We start from the raw sequence: 10881 nt of genomic DNA, 5'->3' as shown, positions 1-10881 counted from the left end.
CATTTCCTGCTAACAAGGATTAGCCACCATTATAGAAACTATTGATTTTCATATGTACAGATACATGAAATTAAGCTTGTGCTATGCTCTCATACCTTATTTAAAAAGCCAGCAATATGCTCACACTTGGCAAGGCTGCAAAAATTCTGAGCCAGACTCTGACATGCTACAGCTACATTGTCCTGACTATCCAGAATTATATCTCATTACTGCTTTTTACTGCAGAGTACTTCATGATTGTTTCACTGCACTGGTACTAATGAATGCAAACTGGCACTAAAGATCCAGAGTTTTTCCAAAACAGAATCTAGTGTTCTCATAAAACCTAAACTCAAATGGAAAATTTCAAGAGAAAACATTCCTGGGAGACTTTGGTTTTCAAATTCATGTGTGGAAGGCTGGAGACACGTTCAGTAGGATTGTTTTAATCAAGAGTCTGCATCAGATGAAGAAACTACACTTCAGATCAGTGAAAAATGCCAGTGGAGGATGAAAAAGGAGTAGAAGATTAGCAATGCATGTATTACTTGCTTTATTTCTGGTTCATTTAGGAATGGTCATTTTTCACATAGGAGAAGAAGAGAGATGGAAGAATGTGACAGAAATAATCACACAATTGTATCTAACAGCTGAACAGGCATTGGAAATCTTAAGATAGAGCTACACAAATCATGGCACATGCCAGTGGTGTCACACAGACAATTGCCAAGCAGCTCACCATTCAGGAAAAAGCCAAGAGATGCTGCTGCGATGATGGCTTTCAACAGCAACTTCAGCTATTGCAGTTCCTCCTCTTCAGGCCTGGCCAGGTGTCCAGGGCACACCACCAGAGGTCTTTGGACAGGTTCTTGGTGAATCCTCCTTCGCTAAACAGTGCACGTGTGATCTCCTTCCAGACATCTCATATATCTGAGGGAAGACTAACAATCTGGATTATTCTACAATCTACATTTCAATAATTCTGAGGTAAAATCATTACGCCTGAGGTAGATATTTTTTCCAAGTGTAGCCAATGTTGCACTATAGCAATAACTTTTTTTATCTTAATTAAGACTCTTGTCTTTTTTTAATTCTACTTTTTAAATTACTCTGTCAAATTCAGCACTAATGTGTTCCCTTTATCACAAAAAAGCTAGCTTTCTTCTTCATGTTTCCATTCCTTTGTTATGTTCTTATGAGCTTGCAAATCTGTAAGCACTTTTCTCCATTTGCAGGCCAATGCAGGGAGGTCAGGATGTTTATAAAGCCCTGGAATTCCAAAAAATTCATTTTGTATTTTAGTTTTGATTATTGCCACTTAAGCATAATGACAACATCCATCCAGCTAAAAGTTCAGGTTTGTTGGAAATTGCTTTTTTTTTTTCAGTGAACCATTGCTAATCAAAAATGTATGAGCAATGCTTTCATAAGTAAAAAAATAGTAAAATAGTCTCATAAGGAAAATAAAATAAAAAATGGAGAGTGAACAACTTTCTGTTCTAGCATGGCCATCTGTCATTTATAAAGACATCACCCCATTAACCTGTCTAATCAACTCCATTCTTTTTTCAAAGTTGGTTAAGTAAGTTTATGAGGAGACATAGATGTTCTCTTGATTAAATCTGTTGTAAAACGGCTTCCCTGGTGTTCTGCTTTGTGTGCATTTACACATATAAAGGTAATTACAAGTACATATCACTACTGTAAATTCCATGCTTGTCATATTACAGTACATGACATTTTCATTTCCTCTTGGTGAAAATGAAATCTGATATTTTCTGTTCAAGCAATAATGACCAATTAGAATTTATTATTAATGTTTGTCCTAAAGTACTCCAAGTCATGAGGTGGTTTCCTCCTAGGCAGTTGAATTTATAATGTGGAAAAAAGGGATTTGACATGTTGCTATACCACCTTCAACCATTCCCTCTCAAGCCTGGTTATTCCTTCAAGAAACTGGAAGATCTCTATGGAAAACCCACAACTTAGGGAAGAACATTACTGAGTTGAAGTTTAAAGTGGAGAGTTGGAATAACCAATTCTCCTCAGCAGAACTTTCTGAAGTCTGTCTCTGACCCTTCCTCCCTGACTTTTTGCTTGTATCAGAGGGCCCAGAGCTTAGTTCTCTTGCAAGTGAAGCTAGCTCTGCAGAAGGCAGTCAGTTAAGTTGCATCAATTCTGAGGCAATGTGGTCAGCTATCTTAATCAGGATTTCTTCAGTGCCTTCACATTCTGCCAGTAATGGGGAAACTACTGAAACTGACCCTTTGAAGAACTGCCCAAGGAGTAAGTTCAAACAACTGCACTATACCTGGGAACTATAGTAGGAAGGCTTCTATAACATGCAGCCAAGGCTTAAGTGAATAGCTGAAATACCAGGCATGTTTTAAATGCTTTACTAAGTCACTCTGATAAATTCCAAACAGGTTATATTTGATAAAATGCCAGTTTCATCACTGCTGGGTAATTATTTTTTTTAATTGCTCAATTCTTCTTTTATTTGAAATAAAATACATGTCCTCAGATCCTGAGATGAGAAGATCTACATATCTGGAGATTTTTTTTTCAATGGTGATGGAAAGCACATTTATTTTTAGAGGAGTACTACCACTTGGTTTGAGAACCAGATCTCCTCACATTATATGTGAAACCTTCCCTCTAGAAACTTTCCTCTCTGCAGGTAACCGGATAGACAGGTGACACACAAACCCACAGTGGAGAGAGGAGGAAAAGCAAGTCTATATCATATGTGAAGGGAGAGATGGTTAAAAAAAGCAAGCCGCTGGAATTTTGTTGTGACATATCATATGATAAAAAGCAGACAATAATTTTTGCGTGCTTCATTTAGAAGATGGAAACGGATCTGCTGTACTCAGCAGAATGCTGTGGAGGAGCCTGGTAAAGAACTAGCTGGGGAGTACTACAACCCAGGGAGTGGCCAGCACATCTCTTGACAGACCTCGAGGTACTAGAAATTCAAAGGCAGCCTAAAAATAATCAGACAAAAAGTAAATACCCACAACCTTGTCTCAAGCACAGAGACAGACAAATGGGGAATTTCTTTCTGAATCTGGCTGGCCACCTTTTCCTCTTTCCAAGTTCATAACTGCATGTATCATAGTCACAGACATAGAGTGGCAACTGTTCCATCACCTTTTTCTCTCCTTGAATAAAACCCAGCCATATTGAAAAATAAGGAGTAGGCTTTATACCATCTTTACAGTCTGAAGGCAATTGGGTGTTAGTATCACGCGACAGCTAAAATTCTAATCCAATGTTGGTAATTTTAAAAAACGAGTGGTTTTGCACAGTTTGATGTCTACTTCACTGCCTCTTGTCTTACAGTATTTTTTATCTCAAAAGCGAAAGGAGTTAGTAGTAGGAGTAGCAGAGTGCAGAAGCAGCAGTGGCAGACTAAAACCTCTGAACTTGAGCTTGTTGAGGCAGCTAGCAGACAAGATCTCATGGGAAGGTGCTCTGAGGGGTAGAGGGCCACAGACCTCTGATGTCAGTCCTCAAGGCCAGCCTCTCAACAGCACAAAGACAGTCCATCCAAAACTGCAGAAAAACAGCCATAGGTATCAGGTGGCCAGACTGGCTGAACAGGAAACTCCAAACTAAGCTCAAATATGAAAAATAAGTGTATGGGGCTGGAAGTGGGATAGGCTGCAAAGTAGAAATAGAAGTATTGTGCATATGCAGGGGTGGAGTTGGGTGTTACACACTGTTATGTTACCCAGAGAGGCTGTGAAGTCCCCAGCCTTGAAAATTTCCAAAACTTGAGTGCATAAGACCCTCTTATGCAACCAGACCAAACTTTGAAACTAGCCCTGCCTTGAGCAGGAAGCTGAAGCAGGTGACCTCCTGAGGTCCTTACAGTTACTCAGTGACCCTATATTCTTCACGGAATCTGAAGCTGTACAGGCCAACCTAGACCACTTTGCTCAGGGCACTGTGCATCTGAGTTTTTACCACCTCTGCAGAAAGGCTACATGCATTTTTAGCTGAGACATATGAATTGAACCTAATTTAAACTTAGTCCTCTGGGATTTTTCTTTTGAAATTGTGTGAAATTCATGTACCACTATGTGGGTTTCTTTCTTGGAGAAGATGTCAGTTTTCAAAGCAGAATCTGCATTGTCATAGGATTTTAAAGATATAATCAATTAACACACAGATTTCATTTAGACTAAAATTGGTTTTTTTTTCTAATAAAATATAAACCAAAAGGTACCTTTTAGTTGCTTCTTTCTATGTGTATAGTTTATAAATGAGAGGTACTTCAGGATATTGTTAAAAATTTTCTCATTTTGAACATAGGTAGTTATAAAAAAAATGAGTCATATCAGCGGCAAAAGCCCCGTGTGTTAGCATGATATGAGAGCAGCAGGGATTTCCTACCACATTCACTGCTCTCTTTATTGAATAAGATATATAAACAGGTCTAAAAATATTTATAACAGCAAAGAGGACAAGTTAGCTTCTTGATGGTACTTCCTGTAAAGTATTTCTGCAGTTTCTTTGTCAGGATATCCCATTATTACAAATCTGAGCCCAGGGTTGAGAAGTCTTTCTGTGTAAGCCCATGACTACTGAGGTGCACTGAGGTATCTTTAGTTAGAACATCATATTTAGCTGAAAAAGGTTTACATGTTCTGGTAGTGCCACTGGACTGATTTTGATGGCAATGCAATGGGTGGGTGTTTCCCCCCTCTTTTCTTTTGAATATACTTCCAGTAGAATAGGGAGGATATTTATCTATTTCAGAAGGATCTCTCTTTTACAACTTAAGTTTGTCTCTTAAAAGAATACAAAGTTAAAACAGATGTTATAATTCAGCAGCATATAACCTCACTGTTTGAATTTGTCAATACTGCAAATTAGATTCTTGCTTTAAAAAAGGAGAAAAAAAACCCAACCAACCAAATAAAGGGTTTGGGATTCAGCTGTAGAAAATAACCATTAGTAACTTTAGGTTTTTTAGAGGCTTGTATCCCAGCATTACTAGAGTGTGAAAGTCATTTGGGGCTGGTTATAGTATTATTCTAGTGATAAGTCTATTTTCTGCTTCTTGAAAAAGAATTTTCCACTAAGATTATGACTGCCAGATTTTCTATACCCCTTGCTGCCCTCAAATAATTTGGAGGCTCCCATCACCTTTATGCAAGTTGTAAAAGGGAGGAGTTGGCCCTGGGACCACGTATGCAACTGTTCCTACAATACTGCAGACAGCTGCTGGTCTGAAGATCACAATTTGAAAGCCCATATGTGAGCAAATAACCATGTTCTCCACTTACTAAAGTTATTTAACTAGCCACATTGTAAAACTATACTGCAAGACATTCATGATCCTTGAGATGAAACATGTTACTCTTCAAATAATGCTTTACAGTGAAATATTTAGTCCTGAAGGGAAAAAAGAAAAAGCATAGAAATATCTTAATTTAAATGTGGTATCTGATCTTTCTTATTTTTAATATATCCACCTCCTACAACTGATGATTGGGTAAGTAGACATTCAGCCATATGCCTTTTAGACAAAAACTTTTAAAGTCACATTTTCTTAATTTGAAGTGGGTGATGGATAAAATGCATGAGGAAAGTCAGATTTTTCTGCCAGCTACAGCATAGTGGAACTCTTCTAGCGTAATGAAGTGTTAACTAAGTCATGCTTTTGCTGAATGATTTAAAGTGTGATTCCACCACCAAGAGACTGTAAAAAAAAAGCAGGGCTCCATGGTGTCTCAGTAGTTTCAGCATAAGGTATGCTGAGTTTGCAAGGAAAAAGAGGTGGGAATGTTTGGTTTGGGAAGTTTTCCCCTCCTGACTTCCAGTCCCCTGAACTCCTCCTTTGGGCTTTTTACATCTCATGCATCATTAGCTGGAATAAATTATTATCGGACTAAATTGCATGATTCACTACTGCTGAGTTGGCAGTAGAGGGATAGAGACTTTAACCTGCACCATAGGCAAATTTAGTAGGAAATAACTGATAAGAAAAATGCTCAGTCACCTCACTAGGGCACTAAACAGCCTTTTCTAGAAGAATCAAAGCTTTAAGGAAGCCATAAAAATGAGATAAAACAAGCTTGTATAAAAAGCTGCATGATATCCCAGTCTAAGAAAAACTCACTAAAGTCAGAAAATTTACAGTTTCATGGATAAATTTCAGACTGTTCTACAAACATGGGGGGGGGGGGGGAAGGGGAATAAAGGAATTGAGAAAGATGCAAATAAAATCTCAAGAAACAATTATTTGCATATAAAAAAACAAAACAAAAACAAAAAACAAACCGACCAAAAATCCCAACCAAAGTAGAGAGAGTAGATTTTTGCAATGCACATACTTCACATAGAAATGTCCTAAACCAGGTAAATCTGAATAATCCACTGAAGTGTAATCTAAAAGGGTGGAAAAGTATAGAGTGCAGGCACTATCTGTTCGCTTACCCTGTTTAATTTGCAGAAGTATTAAAAGGCAGCATACAACATCTGGTCTCTATTTCCTACAAAGACCAGATTTAATTTCACTATTATTAAGAGACCGTGATTTTTGTCTAAACAGCTCTTTGCTCTTTAGAACCCTCCAACCATGGTACTTGCAGTACCTTTGCTCTGCCTGTGCAGAACCTCTCCAATCCACCCACCAAAGAAGCAGCAGAGGAAATGAAAGGTGATTTTTCCAGGGAGAGGGCAAATATGGCCCCTTGGCACCTTTCTTCCCTGTCCATTCTCCACTGCTGGGGCAGGGGCAGAGCTGCAGCAAAAGGCTAGTACTGCAGCAAGTAAGCTAAGATGTGAGCGGGGCTGGAAATGCCATGTGCTACCCTGTACTATGAGCACTGGGAGGTGATCCGTGCTAGCAGCAGGTTTTTTTCTTCATTATTTTTGTGTTATGCTATACTGTTTTGCTACTGTGGGATTCAAACTATTCAAAGTATTTTTAATTAATGAGGACCCACAAAGGAAGAAAACTGTACTCCTACAAGGGAATAGAACAACAAGGAAGCTCCCATGTGAGCCAGGGTTCTAGGGAAAATACTGTCAATGAGGCACAAGCTGCCTACATCTAGATTTAACACTGTGGTAGTATTAATACTTTGAGCTAGTTAAATAATGTAAATTGGAAACAAAATCAAATGCAGAATATTAAATAGGCTAAAGCACTCACCAAGAATGGACGCTGCCTGGCAAAGCAGTCAGCCAGAGTTTTTCTGCCTAAATTACACCTGAACTGTTGGCTAATGTTACTCCAAATGAAATTTAGAAACAGCTGAAGGAAATGGGGTTGTTTAGCCTGGACAAGAGAAGGCTTAGGGGGGACCTTGAGCCAGGGCTTGGCAGTGCTAGGTTAACAGTTGGAATCCATGATCTTAAGGGTCTTTTCAACCTAGACGATTCTGTGATGCTATGAGTTAACTTCGGGACAGGGAGCCCAAGAGGAGGAGGCACAGCCCAAGAAATTCACTGCCGCAGTGCCGCTCCTCCGCCACCAGGCGGCGGCACCCTGCGAGGCTCTGACGCTGCAAATACCGCATCTCGGCCGCCAGGAGGCGGCAGGGAGCACCCTAGTGCTGCAGTACTGTGGGCAGCTAGCGGAGCGGAGGAGGTGCGCGCTACTGCGCATCCGCTCTCGTGGAGCGACGGCGCTGTTGTTGGCCGGCGAGCAGCCGGGCAGCCTGGAGGAAACCGATACGGAACCGGCAGCACAAGTGCTCCGCGGGCCACGGTGGTACCAGATCACGGTGGTGCAGTGCTGCAGGCGTCTGAGACCAGGGCGGCCACCGGGCAGCCAAGTGCCGGAGAACTACATCTCCCGGCGTGCCCCGCTGCCAGCATGGCCGCCCAAGCCTCCAGCCCTCCGGGCATCCATGGCCCTGGACTGGCTAGCGGGACGCTCACGGCTCGGGGACAGCTCTGCCCCTGCCTGGGGCCAGCCAGCGCTGGGAGCTGGGACTGTCCCCGTTGCACGGCTGATAGTACCTATTCCCACCCCAGCTCCCCATGGGAAGGCGGGTACTGGAAACCAGACACAATAATTAGCAAGTTAAGTAATTAACACAATTTAAACTGCAACAGTCGCTAGATTGTCTGACACTAATCTTGCTTGCGAAAGGGCGTTACTGATTAAAACTGACACATAGAGCCCATTCTAGCACCACACCACAGGACACTAAATGTCGATTGATGGTGTTCGTCACCTCCTTCAGGCCCTAAAAACTTTTCACGGTGCTAAGGCAGGAGGCAAAAGAAATTAACTTACAGGTTTCACAATGGTCATGTAGCTCAAGTACACGACAGGTAGCTTTGCTGAACAGCATTAGGGGAAATAAATGCAACCTGATCTCTTGGAGTGTTGCTTTTGGTTCTGTGTTAATAAATTGCTGAGACAGCTTGTTCTGATGTACTTGGGAGGCACTGCAGAAAAGCAGCATCTCAGCTATTTATTTTCCCTTCAGAATACCTAAGTAAGGCAGACAGGTGTTACAGCACTAAAGGCTGTATACTTCCATAGTAACTATTATGAGATATTTAACTCAATTTACCATTACAGTCTTAGTCCCTTTCCCCATCTAAGGTGTTGAAAAATTCCTGCTTCTACTAGATTAATCAGTGCTTTATAGACCGCTGCTTGCTACAGAAGCACATCACAATGCTGCAGGAGCACTCACTGCAGTTTTGTTTCTGTCCTGTCACTTTCCTTGCAGGGGAGTCTCATTCTTCACTCTTGTTCCATACAGGGGGTAGCACAAGCAATTTTTTGGGGCTTACCACAGCTCTGTTGTCTTTGTGAGCCAGCTGTGTTGGGATACAGACCCTCCATGTGCCCCCCATGGACCAGAAAGCCTGCATGCAGAGGTTGCTGTGCAGTAACTGACCTTAAAGTAGCTTCTTCCCAGGTGATGCAGCATATTGCACTCCCCTTCCTTCAAACTGGTATACTTGCTAGTACTGGGTGTAATACAGCCATCTATACTTCTGGGTCAAACGTGCATCTCCAGCAGTTGGCATGGTATTCCAGTCTCCTCGTGTCTGTGAGGGTGATGTTGGGTCTGCTGTCCAGAGAAGGAAAGCTTTTCTAACCTAATTAATAAATAAAATAATATAAAAAAAAGACAAAGCAACTACAGGTGGTAGGTACCTGCACGACTTGATATTCTTCAAATAAAAATGGCAGGTAGGTATGTATTAATGACCCATAACAGTCCCTCTCAGCACTTCTGTATAGAATGAGACACTATTTTTTTCAGGACAGGACATCTTTAGTCTCAAAATGAAGAGCTAGCCCGGTCCACCCCTATGGAGACATTCACCTGGAAACATGATGGTGTCGGCATGTCTTTCCCTGGACTGTTTTCTACAGAATGAGTGTGATCTAGTCAGAAATCACCAGTTGGTGTGCAACCCTCCCCTTTCTCAGCAGATCTGCTTGATGACCATGTGCTGTCTACATCAGTCTCAGAGGCTCTGCCAGGGAAGTTCCAGAAGAACTGCTAGCCTGCAAGTCAAGAGCTCATACGATACAGAAATGCCCAAGCAGTCAACCCTCCTCAAAAGTAGTTTGGCTGATGTTTATTTGCCCAGCATGGCTTTGTAATGCTGCAAGGACTACTCAACTCAATATCAGCCTGCCACTCCCCAGCACAGTAGTTTGCATCTCTCACCAGAAAGCAGTACTTTTCTCCATGGGGCATTGAACAGCACTAAGCTGTTCATTTGGCTTAACGCAGGGCATGAGGCCTAACACTGAAAACACAGCAAGAAATACAGATCATGAGTAAGTTTCCCAGCTAAGAGCATGGTGAGTGCTGCGAATGCTGTTTTTCCTCCTTCATTACCAAGTTGCAGTTCAACAGAAGCCACTGTTGGACTGGGAAATGGGGTCCCTCTCTGGATATCCATGGGTTCAGCATTGTCCCAAAAAATCCCTGCATGATACAGAACACAGGTTTGAACTATTTCTCTGCTGTAGTAAGCCCAGTAATTTCTATCTAATTAAAATTTCTCGTCGAAAAAGACATCAAATTTCTTCCTGAAGAGGCAGAGAAATGCTGGCATGCATCTGTAATCTGTGAAACACAAAACAAGTGAGAAGCTCAGGAGCACGTAACACAATGCACTAGGCAAGTAATCATCTGTAAGAACCTGAACCTAAAGGCAAGTAACACCCTGACTGCGCTGACGTTTACCCAGGCTGTGGTCTAAGGCTCTGGCGCCACCAAAAGGCACCACTACTGAATGTCAGTGATGTTTCTGCTGTGCCTGTAAAGCAGCAGGAGCACATCAATGCACAATTCTACTTCTCCTCAGGCTTCCAAAGCTGATCACAAAATGAATCCCAGTTCAGGGTAGCGGTAGCCAGCAATATCAGTAAATGCCCAACACCTTCCCTTCACACAGGAAACCTAAGGAAGTAAAAATGTAAGTTAATTTTCTTCCTAGTAGCTGGTGCAGGGCTGTGTTTTGGCTTTAGTCTGAGAGCAATGCTGATAACACACCAATGTTTTAGTTGTTTCTAAGTAGCAGTTACCCCTGAAGACTTTTCAGTCTGTCAATCTCTGCCAGTGAGGAGAGGCACAAGAAGCTAGGAGGAAGCAGAGACAGAACAACTGGCCTGAGCTAGCCAAAGGGGTATTCCATACCACAGCACGACATGTTCAGCATAGAAACTGGGGGAGTTGGCCAGGAGGAGCCAGTAACTGCTTGGGGTTGGGCTTGGCATCAGTCAACAGGTGGTGAGCAATTTTACTGTGAAGGACTTGTCTTTCTTGGGGGGGTTTATTCCTCTCTTTATTTCATAATATTAATATTTATATTATATTTTACCTTATTACTAAGTTATTCTTATCTCAACCCATGAGATTTTACCTTTTTCCCCATTCTCCTCCCCATCCCTCGATG

This window comes from Neopsephotus bourkii, unplaced genomic scaffold (genome assembly GCF_033783945.1).
Source record: "Neopsephotus bourkii isolate Nb327-2 ecotype Australia unplaced genomic scaffold, CSIRO-AGI_Nbou_v1 NB_547, whole genome shotgun sequence".
Lineage (NCBI taxonomy): Eukaryota > Metazoa > Chordata > Aves > Psittaciformes > Psittacidae > Neopsephotus > Neopsephotus bourkii.
The sequence above is the reverse complement of the archived record's forward strand: the minus strand, read 5'-3'. Positions refer to the sequence as shown.